Source organism: Crocuta crocuta, unplaced genomic scaffold (genome assembly GCF_008692635.1).
Source record: "Crocuta crocuta isolate KB4526 unplaced genomic scaffold, BGI_CrCroc_1.0 scaffold448, whole genome shotgun sequence".
Classification (NCBI taxonomy): Eukaryota; Metazoa; Chordata; class Mammalia; order Carnivora; family Hyaenidae; genus Crocuta; species Crocuta crocuta.
The window spans coordinates 2,870,040-2,890,841 of record NW_027532411.1 but is presented as its reverse complement, the minus strand read 5'-3'; the positions used below and the strand labels follow the sequence as shown (position 1 = coordinate 2,890,841).

Genomic DNA, 20,802 nt, shown 5'->3' with positions numbered 1-20,802 from the left:
AAGATCAATATTGTAACAAAATTACATATTAGCAGTAAAAAGTACCTGAGAAAAGAAAATATTGATCTATTGTGGTTTATATACTTGAGTTATTTTTAGGACTTTGTGGATCTGGCATTGCTCTGAGAAAGGGGAAGAAGATGTTTTGAATTCAAGAATACTTGGATTTAAGAGAAATTGCCCATTTCTCTGGGCTTCTGCTCATCTGTCCCACCTTAGCCGACAGGGTTGTCTGAAGGCTAAAATGAGCTAAAGGGAGAAGGTGTCCCATACCACTAATATATATGCAATTACCATAGTGACCTGGGCTTTAATTGTGAGCCCTTTCTCCTTATGCTTTCTCCTTGTAGCTGGTATTACTGAGAGTCCATTCTGGGATTAGAAAAGAAAAGAAAAAATGATAAGAAAGTAACAATCAGCATTTTGCATGCACACAAGCTTTTTCTAATATATAGGGACTGATCTGCAGAGCCCATGGCCAAGGCCCCCATGTGTCTCCACTTCTCTGCCTCCAAAAGGTTTAGAGTTAACCTAGCCGAGGGACAGAGCCTCAGCTTTTGGCTTAATGCAGGGAAGAGATTACCAGTCCCCAGGTTGGAAGAGACCAATCAAAGTGTAAAGTTGACAGATTGAAGGTCACAGGAAGCAAAGAGCCACATCGAACTTCAAACCTCATTGATGAGCTACTGTCTATTAGCATTTGTCCTAGGGAGAAAGAAGAAAAATCGCACAATGTAAATTAAATGGAAGACTAGTAGGATCTTCCATTCCCTCCTCCCAGTAGGGTATGAAAGGGGGAAGTCTCATGAAAAAAAAAAAAAACTGGTTCACAGTTTTACAAACACTAACAAACGTGACTATAAAAAGCACATTTCATAACACAAAGGTCTACATAGAGGGTAGAAATCTTTATAGCTTCCTTAAATGAGCAGTTAAACCAGCAGTCTGAATTCTCTTAGTCCCCTAAGAATGGTTAATTAAATAAGTATTTTCCTTATCCATTGCCCACAACCGTGTTTTGTTTTTTTTTTTTATTCTCTATGCACCCTAGAAAAACTCCCAGGATGAGACTTAGGAGGACTCAGGCAAGTTACATGGTAAAATCAGAGTGCCTTTTCTGTTGGATGTTCACTTTGGTTCCCTGGTTTCCCAGGGCATACGATGTTTAGAAACTTTTTTCTCTAAACATAAGAATTATTGTGCACCACAATCTTGAACCAACGATTTCCATATCTTACGCAGCTATCAACTTGCCAATTCCCTCTGGGTCTCCTTTATATTTTCTTACAGTGTTTCTTTCTGTTTTGGCTTGTTGTCAAAAAGAGTTGGGGGGCATGATTCTTTTTAAATTGATAGAAGTGAAATTGTACAGATTTTTGCCCCCTTGTATCTGTGAGCATGATCTCTATCAGGCTTGAAAATCTGCTTTATCATTTTGTATATTTGACTATTTTGTATTCAGCATTACTTGATTCCTTATGTGCATGGCAATGTATTAAAATGTGGGATTTCTATTACCATGTAAAAGCGTTTTGATTCTGATTTTCAACATATATCCTTAGAAAAAAATTACATTAAACTTTTTATTTCTGTTTTCTTCAGCTCATCAGCTTTGCAGAAGGAAAAGAAAAGTTAACAGCATTTCACTTTCCCTGTGTTAGCTAATGATGCAATTCATGGTGGAAAATTGTCCTCAATTATGCTGTGTTTCCTGGAGAAATAATGTATGTGAAATGGATTGGTGGCCTCCCTCCAGCTCCCAGCACACAGAATTCCCCCAGCAACAAATCCCACCAGCATGGTTGCTATTACTGGTGAAGGCTTTAGTGTTGGGCACAGCCAGGCAAAAGATGCAATTCTCTTCATCTCCAGATACGGTAACATCCTGGAAAGAGATGGGACAACAGATCTTGACCCGCCAGTTTGCTCTCACTCCAGAGAGTCTTAAGTGCTTATAATAGCATGATTGATGGCATTCCCCAGCACCCCCGGTTCCATCTGTCACAGGTAGTGGCCAACTGTAAGCTACCTGTATTTTATCAGTAGAGATACTGACCTTCAAATAACACCTGCCCAGGAGATCTGGGGTTAGAAACTAGTTCTCCCAAACAGATGTGGCACAGCCAGTCATGCATTTCAGAAAACATCTGGATACACTCCACTCTCAACCACATATTTAAAAGATGCCAAACATTTTTTCTCAAATTAAAAAAAAATTTGCTGAATAATACAATGCACCAAATCTAAACAACAGACCATTTGACCTGCTCTAAACTACCATTTTCACCCTTTCTTTTCTCAAGGAGACATCCTAATGAGTACTTATAGCCACTATGACATTACTGAATATGATGAATTGCTTCAACTTATACTATAGAAACACTTCTTTCCCAGAAAGGAAAAGGCACTTATACATTGCATGAAAAAGAAAGGAAACACCCATTGCCTTTTTTATTATATGTTTACTGTGAATATATTTTTGGGTTCCCCCCTGAAAAGTCTTCCAAAAGCAAAACCTGTGATAATCTTTTAAGTTAGCTTACTGAGTCAATGTGTAAACCTTCTAAATCTGCCTACGCACCTTATAACTCTAAAAGCACAATTTTCTCCCACTCTTAATTCACACAGATTAAGAACAGGAAAATGGGGCAACATTTTACCATCCTCGAGAAGATGTAAAACTAGAGCCCCAACATTTTCTTTGTATTGACCTTTCTTGGATTATTTCTGACCATCCCCCCTCTTTGATTTGTCTCTCCTCTCATTTTCTTCCTTTTTCTCTGTCATTTCTCTGCCTTTAACTTACTGCCCCCTTTCCATGTAGTTCTCTTGCTTCTTTTCTCTGCTTTACCCTCCTCTCCGTCTTATCTCCTTCACTTTCCCTTTTCACATCTCAGTCTCAGATGCTGAGACTCGCATCTCAGTCTCTCTTTTCCAACACATTTTATACTTCTCCTTCTTTCTTTTTCTCTCTGGAAGGTAAGGCATTCATCTTCTTGGTATTTGTATCCCCATATCTTGGTGCTCAACAGAGGTTAGGTTTAAGTGAATTAAACTTGGCGTCATGTTCTTCTCAGCTTATTTTCCTTCTTCCTACCGAGCCCAGCAAGCCCTGCTAATGCTCCAATAAGCAAGTTAACTCAAAGTAATAAAGACTAGAGTCAGGTGTCTTTTCTGAGGTAGTTGAAATCTTTAGGTAGCAGATCACTTAGGCAGCTTTAGGACGCCCCAGCCAGGCATAGGCAGATTCTCCTACTATTTTGCCAGACAAAGAAAAGTTTCCCTGCTATCTCAGTGTTTTGGGAGTTTCTACCTGCCTGGGCAAACATGGTGGCCGCATTTGGATCAAGTACAGTGATGTCATGAGAAGCTCAGTTGAGACCACCAAAATTATTTATTGACCCAAGATTATTCGGAATCTTATAAAATCCCTCTGTGAGACCTAGTAAATGTATACCTCAGTGCTAGGTATTTTGTACCAGGGAAAGCTGTCCCTGGCTGTTGCAGTTTCTTATGGTGATTATGAAATCACAAGGGTTATTAATGCATTCCCCTTACATATATCTGTTTTTATGGCACCTAGGTAACTGAAAAATAGCTTTCCGTTACCTTTCCTGATTTTGTATGTACATTGAAAAATCAACTAAAAATAAGCTTTAAGAAAGACAACCACATTCTTGTTTTTGTATGGCACTGGGGAGGTGTAAGGTGGAAGTGGATAATGAGAACTGCGTACAGTTTTTTCACAAATGCACATGCCCCCATTCCCATGAGAAACAGAAAACTTGCTGGGGTCCTGTTTTTCACTTGCATCTATGTCTTTTGGTGGTGGAATCTGAATATTATTAGGCACTCTCCCCCTCCCCCATTGCCCCATTTCTGCTGACAGTTCCAAGAAGGGAACACCAATACATCTAAAAAAAAATTTCCATATTTTACTTGGTCCTTCATGAAACTTCCAAAATGGAGTGTGTGGGTGTTGGTATGGGTATGTGTTACACAGGAAATATCCGAAAAGTCCTTCTTCCCATCTATGCCACCCTCATTATGATCCAAAGGCAGCTGCTTCTGTTCCTTACTCCAAATCTTTCTCTCTCTGTCACTTTCAACTCCCAATCAAGAACTCTCCCAGCCACCAGACTTTTCTGGTTCTGTCCTCCATCTACACCCTCTTCCTTCTACTCTATACTTCTCTTGTAAATCTCAGCCCTTGCCCATGCAATTTTCCCACGTGTGCCTCTCCAGCTCTGCTTTTCTCTACCAACAGCACTGATTCTGCCTCACAAAAGCTAGTAAGTATTAGATTTTTTTTTAAGTGAGAAAGGGAGGGGAAAATGTGACAATACAATATGTTTCCTTAATAATTTTCTTTCTTTATTATTTATTTATTTATTTTCTGGGAGAGAGAGAGAGAGAGAGAGAGAGACAGCATGAACAGGGGAGGGTCAGAGAGAGAGAGAGGGAGATACAGAATCCGAAACAGGCTCCAGGCTCTGAGCTAGCTGTCAGCACAGAGCCTGATGTGGGGCTCGAACCCACGAACCGCGAGATCATGACCTGAGCTGGTCAGACGCTTAACCGACTGAGCCACCCAGGCGCCCGTCTTTATCATTTTTTAAAAATAAGTCTTGCCCCAGAATTGTAGACTAGATTTTAAAAAATGAAGGGCAATGGAAGGTTAATGCAGTTTCCATTGATGGCTCAAATTCTAATTCCAGAAAGTAAGTCTGTTTATTCATTTAACAAGTGTGGATGCTATTCGTCCTATGTGCCAGGAACTGTGCATGGTACTGGGCTAAGTGTTGATGACTCAGACATAAATGACATTTTTTTTCCTCCCCTTAAATATTGTACCTCCTAAGAGAAATAAGGAGCTCAACATATAATTTCTTCTTTAAGATTCCCTTATTAAAATGCAAATATCTCTGGAAGGATAACTTAAACCCCCACTCATTCTCAGATGCTGGGTCTGGGGAAAGATGGAAAGTTCCACAGTCATGTAAGCTCTGAAACCATGATTTATGTTATTTACCCCACTCCTAGAGACACATGATACACATTAGCATATTAAAGGCTCTGAGAAGTCTTGCAGGAAATAATCATATACATTTGTTCAGTACAGTACTTTCCAAATCCATTCAAGCACCAACAGTTTCCCCAGAGAATACTAACAACCCACACATCAAGCACTGCTGGAACGCCAAACGTCTACACCAATAGACTAGGTCTATGCCAATCATTAGCTTGACAGCAATATGTTATTTCAACCAGGTGAGTGCAAAGGCCCTCAGAAAATAAATGGTACAAAGGATAAGCTCTCAAGAGCGATGGGGTGGCCAGAAAGTGGGCTAAAATAAAACTTGCTAATATGTATTAATAAAAATAATTGTAAAGCAGCACTGTGAGCCTATCATATTCTAGCCCTGCCATCACCCATGGCTGGGAGAAGGGAAAACAGTAGTATGACTTGGACCAAGGCTCATAGACAACTGGATTTTAATATTCTTTTTTTGGAATATTAGGGGTTTGGAATAGATGGACGCCAATATCTTACACCACAAAATTTTAACCTCAACTACAACTTTGTCCCACTTTAACTCCAACTTTGCTTTTAAAAAGAAGCATACTTTTAAAACTCAAGACACTTCAGTCCACTGTAGCTTACTTTTCTTCTTAAGATTGAAAAATATTTTTTTTAATAGGGACACCCGCTGGCTCAGTCATTAGGGCTTGTGACTCTTGATCTCAGGACTGTGAGTTCCAGCCCTACAGTGGGTGTAGTGATTACTTAAAAATAAAAATTTAAAAACTATTTTTGGGGCACCTGGGTGGCTTAGTCTGTTAAGCATCTGACTTCAGCTCAGGTCATGATCTCACAGCTGGTAAGCCTGAGCCCCAAGGTGAATCTGGAGCTGCTTCAGAGCCTGTCTCCGGCTCCCTCTGCCCCTCCCCCACTTGCACATTTTCTCTCTCTCTCTCTCTAATATAAATAAACACTTAAAAACTATTTTTTAAAAAGACATTTACTTTTACATAGTTTTGTCTCACAAGCATTATGCAAGATTTTCAAAGCAAACAAAGCTTGGAATACAGTTCGAGCAACTACGCAAAGCACACAGGCTCACAGTTGGCAACTTCACCGACACGAAAAGGTATTGATTTTGATTGGTTAAGCAACAAAGAGAATCTTTAAAATGATTTTTGCACACAATGAGAACTAAAAAAAAGAAGTCCTTCAAAGACTTTGCAAAAAAGAGTAAGGTATTCTTCCTTTAACGACGCCCTATCAGAAATTAAATTAGGGGAGTTAGCGACTGAATTCAGAACGATATTTTAAAGATAGATTCGGAAAGATTCCCACTAACTTTCAGGAGTTCCGAAAAGTTCATGTACGTGAACGTGCGCGCGCGCGCGTATGCAGGCGCGTGCCTGCGTGCGTGTGCACATAGTCGATGATGGCGGTAGGAAACGGGAAGGAGGGAGCGATCACAAGAGGTTCCGACAAAACCCTGAGTCTCCGTAGGTCAGGTTGATGTCGTCTCCGCTCCTGGACGAGACAGGTAAATCCCTGCCTTGATTTCTACTTTGTATTTGTCTCTGTTACATTCCAAAATCATTCGAATAACTGTTTAGGTTTTTATTTACTTTTATTTTATTTTGAAAAACAAAAATTGTTACAACGAGAACCGGTCCTGATGAGTATGTGATAATTCTGTCTGAAAGACAGTTTAACTGACAACAGCTATACTGACTGAGTGCTCCCTGTGGGTCAGGAATTCTTTATTTACCTCATTTAACCCTTACCACATTCTGTAAGGTATTATTCCCTTTTAAGTGAACAGTGAAGAAATTAAAATTTAAAGGGATTAAATTCTTAGACCTGGTCCTATGGCTCATTTAGCTCTTTCTGACTGGGAAGCACAGAATCTCCGCTCTTAGGAATCACACATATTTATTGAGCCCATACTACACACAAGGCACCATGCTAGTCAATCCAGTAGCCTTGACCAGCACCACTGGTCCTTGACCTCTTAAGATCGTAAGTGTTTACAAAAATCTACTGAGAGCTCTGGATGGTCTCCCAGGAAGAAAAAAAAAAAAAAAATGTGCAGAACACACTAATATTTACATTCATTCTCAGTAGGTTCAAGGATCTTCTGAACCTCATCCTGTTCTAGGAGCTCCAGCCTTACTTGGAGAATGTTGCTCAGAAGGGGAGACAGGTAAGTAAAGGGGCATTAGATCCATAGCCCTTATTTTGTGTTTTCAAGCTTCTCAGTGCTTCCAAGCATGTCCAAAAGACCAGCTAACTCAGTTCTGGATGTACATAGTAAAGGTATTGCTACTGCCCAGTTTCTGTCCCAATGTGTGAAGGCGACAGTATAATGAGTAGTTCTGTTAACAAAAATATTTTCCATTATTGCCCTTGGTTAAAAAGGAAGCAAATGGACCCAGTCTTTCCAGTGCTGATTCCAGCATTTATCTTCCAAAATCAGTATTAATGTATTTTCTTCAAATTAGGACTTTTGATTTTCTGTGGATAACAAGAATATTAGCTATGCCTTTTTCATGCTGTTTCTGTTAAAATTTTAAACGCTTTCCTTGTGTTCAATTCAGCTCAGGTTGGGGGGTAAGATGCCTATTAGTAGGAAACCAAGTACACATCCTGTGTCCTCATATGGTATCATTTCAAGCTTCTCAGTTCTTTTTTTTTAATGTTTATGTGAATGCTTTTACTTATTCATAACCCATTTGCTTCCACAAAGTAGTTGAAGCAATTCACAAGAAAATATACCATAAAGTAGAAAGCTATAAATAAACTACAATCGGGATCAGAGAAATTGTAGAGCAATTAGGATACGGAGACAAGGATGTAGGTTGTCGTCTCTGTACTCCGGCCATCATTACTGAAGAGGAATTACAGATTTCATGTCAACCATGGAGGCAGTCAAAGAGACCTGATGCAGATTTACAACATCCATAAAACGAAACATGGATGTCTAGTGGAGAAGAATACAAAAGTCACATGAATTTTTAACATAAACAGAAGAAATTGTACTCCCCGTGCTCAGGGCTGTGTCTCCAACCCCTGGAAGTATGAGTTCAGTCTTTTCTGATGATGAGGGTGAAAAAGTTGGAGACGTACCACTTTGGGGAAGTCAAATTTTCCTTCCCACGTAAGTCTGAGAAAAATTTCTTAATGTATATTTCTAGATGGAACCCCGAGTGAAGCAGTAGACAATGTCCCAGTAGCATATGCAATAAAGGGTTTCAAGTAGCTGCTTCCTAGGATGTCCCTCAAAGTCAACAAGGGACACAGCAAGAATGTGCAACCCAGTGGAAAAAATCCCATGAGCCCAGAATCATGTGGTTTCAGTTCATGAGCTCGTCAAATCTTAAAACTTCGTAAAAGATTGAGAATAAGGAATAAGCTGGAACCCCTAGCAACCAGCCTTAGTCATAACAGCATCGTGTTTAGAGCGCTTGTGATATGGCAGGCACTTTAATGAGTTATTTTGTTTAATTTTTACAGTAAGTCTCTGAGCTAGATCAAGGTTAGTCAAGACTCTTTTGGTTGCAAGTGCCTAAACCCCAACTCAAACTACCCTAAGGAAAGAGAGAGAGAGACTTATGAGATGGTGCATCCAGGGCTGGATGGAGCTTGGGGCTCTCCCAGTATCCTCAGGTGCTGCTTTCTTGTCTGAGGGGGAAAAGATGGCATCTCACAGCTCCAGGACTATGTGGAAACAGAGCCTGTCTTGCAGCATCCATTCCAGTCTAGAAAGTAGACTGTGATTAGCCAGGTTGAGGTCTCTTACCCATCCCTTGGCCCAGTCAGTGTCCATAAGGATGTGGCTCTCTGATTGGCTGGCCCGTGGGAGGGAAGGTGAGTCCCTACATTGACAAGAACCACCACAAGAATCTCATGGAGTTAGAGGAGAAAGAGAATTGACCCCCCAAATGGATGCAGAACAGAAAAAATTACCAGACTCTGCAGGAGGGATTATTATCCCCACTTTACAGATGAGAAAATGGGAGCCAACAGTATCAAATTGCAGAGACCAGATGAGGTTGTAAATCCTGCCTTAGGCATAATTGGTTAGGTTACACCAGAAAACAGGAATAAAACACTGAATTTAATAGTTTAGTGCCCTCGAAACATTGGTTTTTTTCCTCACCTTACATGCCTGACTCAGGTTGAAGTTTAGGGGAGGCTCTGCCCCAACAGTACTCAAGGACCCAGGCCAACAGGGAAGATTCTAGCATCTGGAAGACCTAGATTCCAGGCCCATAAAGCAGAGGAAAAGAGGAGCATGAAACACTCACAGTCATTGCTCATTGATGAGTCCCATGGTTCTGCTCAACAGCAGGATGGTTAAGGAATCACTGGGGAGACAGGCAGGCTGGTGGGATGTATATGGGTGTTTATGAGTATTAAATATCTCTGCTAATTTAGGTCTCTGTGGCTCCAAACCTTTGTCTCTTCCCTATCATACCTCAGTCATGTGTTCCTCAAGTGCCACAGAAGCAAACGTGAGCAGTCAGAATTTCTGGGCAGCCTGTTCCCCTAACAGTCGTGAATGAGAAATGGACAGATATCCTAGACCCTCAAGTGATCCTAGGAGAAAGGATTTAGAGTACAGCAGGCTGTTCAGTCTCCTGCCTTCCCTCAGGAGCCACAGGGAAGGGGGCTGGCATGGTGACTGATTGGTCTGCCGGACTGCCCAGAGCTAGTCCAGCCGAGAGAGAACATCCTTCGGGCTGCCAGGTACCAGAGTAAACCTCCAAAGCCATTGTCCTTTGAAGCTGCAATTGTGTTTCTGAATTTAGCTCCTCACATAATTTGAATTCTTGTCTTTAATTCTTGTCTTTAACCACAGCAGCAGGCTGTGATGGTTGATGCTGGAATCCCAGGGCATCTGGATTAATCTAGAATAATCTAGATAAACCCTTGACTTATTAATACCCATTGTTTTGATCCCGAACACCTACAAGTCCCAAATCTGCAAGAGCCAGACTGAACCGTGAACACCCTCTTTGTCTCTTCTGGCCTAAACCAGAATTTAACTGAAGAGGTAACATCAGGCCGCTTTCACCTGGGCCCCCACCTAGGAAGGACTTGGTCTTCAGAAGTTTCGAGAGGAAACCTGAGGCCAAGAGGAGAGAGGACAGGAAGCTTTCTGGATGAGAGCGCTAGGAGAAAACAACGAGTTTCAACTCCTTCGCTTCTCCTGCTGTAAACACCGCCCGTAGTGCCACGGCCACCACCGAGATGTCCCTGAAGACTCCAGTATTGAGCTTCCTACTCTCCCATTTAATACCTGCGGGGAGACCACTGACTCTCGCCAGTTATTCCAAGTACTCCCTTACGTTGCCCAGTGGTGAGGCAGGTTGGCAACTTTGAAGTGTCAACAGAAGTGATGACACTAGTCCCCGGGGGAAAAGCAAGGAATAGTCAGCGTCTTCTTCCATCCTTCTCTTCCGGGCATTCAGGGCCACTTGGGAGGTTACAGGTGCCAGGTGGTGAGGCTGTAAGGAGAGATGCCCCATCTTATCAGATTTTACACAGGCAAGAAATAAAATTTTGTTGTGTAAGCTGAGATTTCAGGATTTGCCTGCTGTGGCAGTTAGCATTAATTATCCGAATCCAATATGAGAAATGTGTAAAAAATCGTAATGTTTTAAAAAATCGTATAGGGAACGCCTGCGTGGCTGAGTCAGTTGTCTGGCTCTTGGTTTCAGCTGAGGTTAGGATCTCACGGGTTTGTGAGTTTGAGTCCCATGTCAGGCTTTGCGCTGACAGCAGCAAAGCCTGCTTGGGATTCTCTCTCTCTTCCTCTCTCCCTCTCCCCCTCCTTCTCTCCCTCTCCCCCTCCCTCTCTCATGCATGTTATCTCTTTTTATAAACAAACAAATAAATAAACTAATTAACTAACCAGCTAACTAAATAACTGACCGACTGACTTAAAAAATCATACAGTAAACTCTTTTGGAAGGTATTTTGTTCTGAAAGAGCCAATATTTAGTATGTAATTTTTAACTGCCCCTCACCCTTTTAGGAGTCTTATGTTACATATTTCCGGAACTTTGTATATGACCTTCAATTTTCGTCCTTTCCTTCTCAATTGAACACAACGTTGTTTGTCCTAAAATAAGATTTACCTCTTTTGACATTAATAATAATGTCAATTCTAGTATGAACTGCATTAAACTTACAGTGCTTAAACATCTTAACGCTAGTCTCAGAACACTTATGTTTCATTTGCCCTTTGCTTATACAAAATAATAAGATGAAAAATAAGAAAATATTATAGGATTTCCTGGGGGCACCTGGATGGCTCAGTCATTAAGCATCTGACTTCAGCTCAGGTCATGATCTCATGGTTTGTGAGTTTGAGTCTCACATCAGGTGAGCTCAAGCCTTGCTTCAGACGAGCTCTGCTTCTCTCCCTGTCTCTCTGTCTCTCTGTCTCTCTCTCTCTCTCTTTCTGTCTCCACCCCCCAGGATTCTCTCCCCATGGCTCATTGCACCTCTCTCTCTCAAAAAAAGAAAGAGAGAGAGAGAGAGAGGAAGGAAGGAAGGAGGGAGGGAGGGAGGAAGGAAGGAAGGAAGGAAGGAAGGAAGGAAGGAAAAGAAAAAAATCCTAGAATTTCCTGAACACACCTGGATGCCCTAAAGTAAATAGCTGGTTGACGGGAAAGCCTCTGTGTGAAGTCTTCACGTTTTCAGATTTATGACTATTGGAATTCAGCACAGGTCCAGGGCTAGCGGGGTTTGGTGAGAAGTGTCCGGCAGTGTGGTTGCACCGGATGGGAGCCTGTAAATCCGTATGAGAATCGGCCGCCTGTGCTTCTACCTGGGCCTTCCTGCCCTTCCCCAGGCACACACATCCTCACCTAACCATCTCTCTCTCCACATTCGGTGTTTTCCTGAAATGTCACATATGTGGAGAAGTCTAGGTAACCACTCTCCCACACAAACAGCAAGAACAAAACAGCTACGTAGGATTTTGGAGGGACAGTTGGGGAAAATTTGAATTTTACACCATTTTATTTTATTTTATTTTATTTTTTTTCCACTTTAAATTACAATGGTATTTTATTTTAAATAGTCACAAGATTTGACACTTCAAAAAAAGATGCCACTAATAAATAACAAACGTGGAAATACTTATCAAAGTGACAACAGACGTAATGTTTAGCTGAGAATCACTTCAACAGAGTAAGGCTCTAAAGATACCAGACAAACCAAAACTTGTTTGTACCAAGGTGAATTTTACACCATTTTAAATAGTGTTAGTGTATGTTATTAATTTCTTTAATTTAAAAAAAATTTTTTTTTCAGTATTTATTTTTGAGAGAGAAGGAGACAGAGCATGAGTGAGGGAGAGGCAGAGAGAGGGAGATGCAGAATATGAAGGAGGCTCCAGGCTCTCAACTGTCAGCACAGAGCCCGATGTGGGGCTCGAACTCACGAACTGCGAGATCATGACCTGACACTTAACCAGTTGAGCCACCCAGGAGCCCCATTAAAGTTTATTTATTTTAGGGGCATCTGGGTGGCTCAGTCAGTTAAACATCTGACTCTTGATCTTGGCTCAGGATATGGTCTCAGGGTTCATGGGATTGAACCACTTATCGGGCTCTGCACTGAGTATGGAGCCTGCTTAGGATTCTCTTTCTCTCTATGTCCTTCTCCCACTCGTGCTCTCTCTCTCTCTGTCTCTCTCTCAAAATAAACAAACATTTTTTTTTAAAAGTTTATTTATTTTGAGAGAGAGAGCACAAGCAAGGGAGAGGCAGAGAGACTGTCAGCACAGAGCCTGATGTGGGGCTCAAACTCACAAACCGAGATTGTGATCTGAGCTGAAATAAAGAGTCAGACACTTAACCAACTGAGGCACCCAGGTGCCCCTATGTTATTATATTTTTTGAGTCATAATGGCATTGTGGTTGTACAGGTGAGTATCCTATTCTTGGGAGGAATTTGTTGGACTATTTGGAGATAAAGTTTCATGATATCTATAACTTACTTTAAAGGTTTCAGCAACAACAAACATGCTATATGCAAACATATGAAGACCCGCACACCTAGGAGAGGGAGAGAAGGCAAATGTGGCATAATAGTGTGGATTTAGGCAATGCAAAAGGGAGTGTTGGTTGCGTATTGCTGTTTCAACTTTCTGTAGGTCTGAAATTGTTCAGAATAATAATAAAAAATCCAAAGAGTGTCCACTCCCACTTTCTATCCTTAGTTTTGCTGTATTTTCTGCAGAGCACCTCCAATTCTTTGAAATTATGTATTTATTTATGTCACTGATTATTGGATCTTTTTCTTTCACTAGAATGTAAGCCTCTGGGGGCAGACTTTTGTCAGTCTGACAAACCAGTTTATCACAAGCACCTAGACCACAGTAGCACTCAATTAATCATTGTTAAACAAGTGAATGAATGACCCATCCAGATGCCCTTGACCCACGCCGTATCCCGGCCTCCTTAAGGATGAGTCAGGTGAAAGTATCTGGAACACCTCCACCCCCCCAACAACCCAAGGACTCCCCAAAACAACCAGCAGATCAGCAAATCTGATCTGAGCGTCCACACTCAGCCCCATGGAGCTACAAAAGCAGGGAGATCTCAGTCTCAGTGAGAACATTGCACAGGTCCACGGACAACAAAGATGGCTGTGAGGGCCCTTTTCACTTTACAAAGGCACTTTAGCAACGTTGCCCCATTGAATGCTCAGATACATCTACAAGACAGGTAACATTATTAGCCTGTTGACAGAGGGAACCAAAACAGAGGGGCTCACGTGACCTGCCCAGGGCCCAATGCTTTTATTATTTTTTTATTTTTTATTAAAAAAACCAACACTTTTAGTTGGCAGAGCTAAGACTTGAACCCTGCTCTTCTGACTCAGAATACTTTGCACTTTTCACAGTATGGCAGAGCATCTAAAAATATCACAGTTACTAACAGGCAGCATTTGTAATTGCCAAATGAGTTCTATATATGTCAGATATGTCAAAAGTTCCATATATATATATATGTCAAAAGCACATCCCTAAATAGTTCATTACATGAAAGGAAACAGGGATTGCTTGTCTAAAAGGTAGACCCTTGTGATGTACAATGACAACTAATTTTGTCATTGAGACGGAGGTTCTAGGGGCACTGGTTTTGAGCTAAGCCTGGGTCCTTGAAGGCAAGCGCTTCGGTGCCTTAATCCACTAGCTTGCCCTGTGTGCCCCCACCTCCATAAAGACAGTCAACCCCTTACAATAGTGGCCTCAGAGCTCTAACATCACACCGTGCCAATACTTGACACTTGTAAGCTACACAGAGCCCTGTCTCAATCAATACTCGAATGGAAAGCAGAAACTGCAAAGAAATTTCAAGCATTGCAAGGAATAGTGCTGCTCACTCAGAAGGTTGCCCTCTTACCATGAGTCAATCTGTATCACTTGCCTGATAGGAAAGGGGGCCTAGTTAAAAGCATTGTTCTATCTTATTCAAGGAGCAGAAAGCCTGACTCCGAGAAGCTGGCACTTATTAAAAATCCAGTAGTACCTTCTAGTGAGACTAGAATGCCTTTTAATCATGGTTCAACTCAGGTAATTACATTCCCATCCAAATTTCCATTGGTCTCCAATTAACTCAAACAGGTTTGCAGAATTTGCTATAAAATACAGTNCAGATCTTTTCTGTGTGATGTATGGGCGCGAGTGCAAGTACGGAGCTCCTTACTTCTCCGCCATCTTGCCCCCTCCCTTGTATTTTATATTTTAGAAACCTATGTGGATGAAACTGACTATAAAGTCTATATTTAAGATATGTTTGGGTTTTTTTTTCTTTTCTAAAGCAACCTTATTGACATATAATTAATATATACTATAATTCACCCATTGTAAGTACACAATTCAATATTTTTAAATATATTCACAGAGCTGTTCAACCATCCACCACAATCTAATTTTAGAACATTTTTTTGTCAGCCAAGAAAAGAACTCTGTCCCCATTAGCAGTCGCTTCCCATTCTCTCCAGCCCTCCCCTTCCTCCAGTCTCCAGCAACAACTTTTTATCTTTACTTTCTAAGTCTATAGATTTGCCTACTCTAGACACTTCGTATGTATGAAATTATACAATGTGTGATCTTTTGTAACTGGCTTCTTTCACTTAGCATAATATTTTAAAGGTTCATCCGTATTGTAACATTATCAGTACTTCATTCCTTTTTATTCTCAACTAACATCCCGTTGTATGAATATGCAACATTTTGCCTATCCATTCATCAGTTGATAGACTTTTGGGTTGTTTCCACTTTTGACTATTAAGAATAACACTGTTCTAAGAATTCATCTACAAGTTTTTGTGCAGACTTATGCTTTTATTTCTCTGGAGTATATGCCAAGGACTGAAATTGCTAGGTTGTATGGTAAACGTCTAACTTTTTATGTATGTGTATTTTATAAATTTAAAATGTATTTTATAAATACGTTTAACTTTTTCAGGATCTGCCAGACTATTATCCAAAGTGGCTGAAGCTTTTTTTTACATTCCCCTGTGCAATGTGTGAAGTTGCAGTCTCCCCACATCCTTGTCAATACTTGTCATTGTGACTTTTTGACGATAGCCACCCTCGTCCGCATGAAGTGGTATCTTAGTGTGGTTTTGATTTTCATTTCTGTAGTGACTAATGATGTTAAGCATCTTTTCATGTGCCTATCAATCATACAGTACATCATCTTTGGAGAAATGTCTTTTCATATCCTCTGAACCACTTCTTAAATTTGGTTATTTGTCTTTTCATTGAGTTGTAAGTGTTCTTTGTATATCTTAGATATAAGTCCTTTATCAGATATATGGTTTGCAGATATTTACTCTCATTCTATCTGTTGCGTTTGCACTTTCTTGGTGGTGTTGTGTGTCACACAGAGGTTTTAAATTTTGTAGTCTACTTCTTTTTTTTTTTTTGTCACTTGTGCTCTTGTTCAGTTGGAAAAACTCATTTTTTCTCTTGTGTTTTTCTTTCATATGACTGCCACACTCACAATACTTCTGACACCAGATGCGTGTGAGGGTCTTACTACATTGAACAATTCTCTGATGCTAGCCGGGCGTCCTACTGTTCAAGTCAGTTCTGACACTGTTTACCTGGAGATGGCGTCAGATCCCACAAGCTAAGGGCTCAGTTCCCAGGACTGCGCTCTCTTCAGATACCATTCACAAGTTCCCATTGTTACCTGTGCTTCTGACTGACTGACCATAAGTTGGAGATTACCATGACCCCCTCCTTGGGTTCAATTAATTTCCTAGAAATACCGAACTCAGAAAAATGTCTCCTTACATTTGCCACTTTATTAGAAAAGAACATGCTAAAGGATACAGGTGAACAGCCAGATAAAGAGAAACATAAAGTGAGGTCTGGGAGAACCCCAAGTGCGGAAGCGTCTGTCCTGTGGAGCTAGAGGATGTCACCCTCCTGGTGTGTGGATGTGTCCACCAGCTGGCAGCTTTCCAAACCCTGCTTGGGAATTTATAGAGGCTTCATTACATTGGCATGTTGGTTATTAGTTCAGTACTCAGCTCCTCTCCTTTTCCTGGAAGGTACGGGATGGGACTGAAAGTTCCAAGCTTCTCATCGTGATTTGGTTTTTCTCTTGACCAGCCCTCATCCAGGAGCTCCCCAAGCACTGCTTCATTAGAACAAAAGATACTCCTGTCACACAAGGGATTCCAAGGGATTTGAGAGCTCTGTGTGAGGAACCAGGGTCAAAGATCAAACATTAGAACAAAAGATGCTCCTACTTACCACTTTGGAAGTTACAAGAGTTTTAGAAGCTCTGTGCCAGGAGTAGGAGGCAGAGACCAATATATATTTTTTCTATTATTTGATAGCTGTCCTATCCAAGAAAGTGTTGCCTAACCAAAGGTCATGAAGATTTACTCCTTTATTATTTTGAAAGACTTTCATAGTTTTAGCCCTTACATCTAGGTCAATGGTCTGTTTTTACTGCACCTTTGTATACAATATGAGGTGGGAGTCCAGCTTCATTGTCTTGCACATGGATATTTAGTCATCTCAGAACCATTTGATTACTTTCTCCCATTGAATTGTCTTGACATCTGTGTTGCAATCAACCAGAAATGTAAATTTGGGTTTATTTTTTCATCAGCGTGCCTTACACGCTCCCCTAAAAGTTATAGTTAACTAAATGGGTTTGTTTTATTGTTTGGAAAATACCTAATATGTTCCTAGAAAAGAGAATTTGTCAAGTATACATTGGCCCATAGAATATGACGTCTTAAAGACGACTTTAGGCCCCTTCCATATTTTATAAGGGATATTAATTTTCAAGTCCGAATACTAAACTACTATGTCTGCAATAATTATAGGAACATAATAACTAACCATATATTGGGCCTGGGGCTCTGCTAAACTCTTTGAGTATCTATGACACTTAATCTTCAGCGCACACTTGTTTCCTGGACAAGGAAACTGAGGCTTAGAGGGGTTTTGTGGGCTTTTTGCCTCACACAGGTAGGGAGTCCCTTCTGCATTTCCAAATCTCACATGAGCTGATCACTCTCTGTATCATAGGTATAACTTGTAGGTATTGCCTAATAGTAGAAATAAACGTCTTATTGTACCCCCAGGGTCTAAGAGCAAAGTCCCAAAGGAGCTAATTACAACCCTGAAATGTACTTGAAGGTCCCATGTTTAATCTTTAAATTAATGCAAAATTTTCCATCACCATGATATGTATGTTTATTGAAACTACATAAAATATGTTTATTTAAAATAAATCTGGCTCCTGAAGTTAATCTATAGAAGTAGGAAATTCCTGNCTCCTGAAGGTAATCTATAAAAGTAGTGAATTCCTGTATTGATGCCCTGTCCTTCTTTTTTTTTTTTTTTAATTACAATCAAAATGCTTCAGGAATTGTACCTATTCCCCCTTTTAAAAACTCTCTAGAACTACCCTTAGGTCTCCCTAAAAGAGCCCTTAGGGTCCCAGGATTCTGCTGTGACTGATGGACTCCACATGTTCCTGAAGCATGGCTATAAAACAATTTCCTTTAAGCAAATCTTATTTTCATACTGACTTACATTATACCAGTGAAGATGTATTCCCACAGGAACAAAGAAATGTAGCCCCAACATGTAATTTTGAAACAATTGCATCTACAGGAAAGCTTTTCAAAATCACATAGTTTTTTAAAAAGTGTATCATTTTTGAAAACTAATAATAAAGCCAAACTGAGTCACAAGGAGAATGAATAGTGTGCTAAAACTTAAAATACTTTGCCAACATCTGCATTTCCTTGTGGAGTAGCTTCCACAAAAGGAAATTTTTCTGCTGTGTCTCTGAGCTTTTCAGCAATCAGTTACTAGTTTTAAAAGAAAAAAAAAGTGTTAAAATGCTTAACGTTTTTGAATGTATTAATTAAGGATGATCTCTTAAGTAATCCATGGCTAGAGCCATTGATGTGTTTGCTTAATATTCTGTGTATTTTCTTTAGAGTGAAAATGGGTTTATTGTGCATACATATACCTGCATAATCCTCATTCTTTTTTGCCTGGGATTTGATTTCCACAACGGGTGTGCAGTTTCCTGACACAGAAGAGGAAGGGAAAGATTTGCCAGTCAGCTGACCTTGAAATTTCATAATTTCTGAGGGTCTTTCCTAAACCTGTTAATTAAGCTTGATCAGGCAACAAAACGGGAAACCTGTGGAAGCGTGATTCTGCCCTCCCAGGGCTGTTCCTGGCAAGCTGGTGACACAAACAAGCCAGGAGTCTGTTTGCAAGAGAACTGAAACGTGGCTTAGGAGGACACACATCCTAAGAGAAAAGAGTCAGAGTGTAGTACGGAGAATCTGGTAAGAAAGCTGGTTCCAGCAATAAATTGACAGCACTCTCAAGCTGGAGAGTGAAAGAGCCTTAAATAGAGTGAGTGTATTCAAAGGTGCAGTCACAAGTTAGGGAAACCAACCAGACCTGGTGTAATGTCTCAGGGCTAACAACACAGGTCACTGTCATGTGGAAAGAGAGGACACGAGTTACGCAAAGAAGGACGGGGAATGAATGCCCTGACCTCATTCTCCTCTTACCCCAAGTCTTCTGCTGGTTCCTCCCATTGGTCAAGCCTGACAGAATACCAGAGCCCATTGTTGTGTCCACTTGGATGTCAGTACCCTCCAGCCTAAGCCACAGCCCTCCAGGAAGACATCTGTAGTTTGAACAACTGGATTTATTGCTCATTATATGAACAAGGATGCACACCATAGAGAACACTGGGGAGTCTTGATAAGGGAATGTTAGAGAGGACTTATTTCTAGGATTGGGGCTGCCGGTAAGTAATTTTGGAAAAGGCTGAAGAAGAAAGAGGCTTTGCTCCGGACTGAATGCTAAGTAAGGCAAAAGCAACATATTGACCAATTATAGCTTTAGCATCCCCTCATTGCTCCCTAATTCTAGATAAGATTTACTCAGATACTCAATCATAGAGTTGTTCCCACTTCCTGACAGCACCCCCTCTTCTAACTGAAATGGTGGACCATTGTTATGGCTTAGACAATAATATGTTTTTGTCTGTTTCCCCATGTGATTACAGAGTGGACTTGATTCATCCTGATCACAGAGTGGACTTGCCTGATGTTGGGGCTCTACACTGGATTCCATGCTCTGCCTCTCCACATTCACCCTGCTATGTACTCTGGGAGGCTGACTCAGGAGCAAGGAAAGCAGCCCCTATCCTCCAGGACTGGCCTGATCTGATTGGCTTGGCCTTGGGTGTCAGTTATTGAACGCAGATTTGCACAGAACCTCATCATCAGTTAAGACCACGGAAGATGCAAAGTTCTGAGTCCACCACGATACTTGTCATCAGCATGCACCTCTGAGCCCAGCTCTCCGTGGGGAATAGTAAAAAGTGATAGAACTTTTGAAAAGAAAAGCCACTTACAAAACACTAGAGCTTAAGACAAAAGACTGTCTCTATCAGAACATGACCCAAAGGGAAGAGGGCCTTCTCCCACTCCACTGCAGGTCACTGGGGAACTGTGCAGTTGGGCACTTAGGGGGTACAGGTGCCTCTTTGAAGATGGCTCCAGGACAATGGGGGAAGAGTGCACACCAGCACATGATTGGAAACTGATGCTCCGTGAAGCAGAGGAGGCCCTGCAGGGATGGATGGTCCATGAGCACAGAAGGAATGCCCCTGGGGACACCCAGATTCCAACAGAGGACTTTGCAGGGAGCCAAGGTCTTGAATTTTCTCCAAGGGAAGAGCCAGAGGAATTTGGGCTTACCATTCTCATAACTTTTTAGTATCCATGGGCTATTGAAGCCTAGAGGAACTTAGTGTACATATTTTTAAACACCAAGCAAACTAATTTTATATGCATTTAATTAAAACGAGCTTCTTCTTGAGTTTGGCAATGATGCACAATGCGCTTTTAACAGCTTTGCGCATCATTCCCAACCTGTAAATGTGAATAATCATGCTTACTTATTTATAAAGTTCTTTGAGGTTTTTGGATGAAAGGCTCTTTTAAAGTGCAAAGCATTAATTTTTTGTGACAGAGCACTATACAAGAAATGAACATGAAGCAATATAAAAATTTTGTGTTCTCTCTTCCTTTAAGTTTTTAGTTGCTTTCTTCACAGAGACACAAAGGCAGTCTCCAACAGGAGATCTGGTGTTTGAGATAACAGAACTAATAAAGTACTGTACGTATAAAATCCTAGATAGGCTTGAATTGGCTACTCCTTTTGAGAATGTGAGAAATGAATT

At 40.9% G+C, this 20,802-nt stretch overlaps 1 long non-coding RNA gene across 3 annotated transcripts in view; it reads left to right on the top strand.

Moving 5' to 3' along the window:
* The first annotated feature begins 6,464 nt into the window (after nt 1-6,464).
* LOC144243787 (uncharacterized) overlaps nt 6,465-20,802 on the top strand; it is a 52,767-nt gene continuing 38,429 nt past the window's right edge. For all 3 annotated transcript variants that reach the window (XR_013338771.1, XR_013338769.1, XR_013338770.1), the window contains exons 1-2: nt 6,465-6,560; nt 7,142-7,223. This is a non-coding gene — a long non-coding RNA (uncharacterized LOC144243787). The remainder of the gene's footprint in view (nt 6,561-7,141; nt 7,224-20,802) is intronic.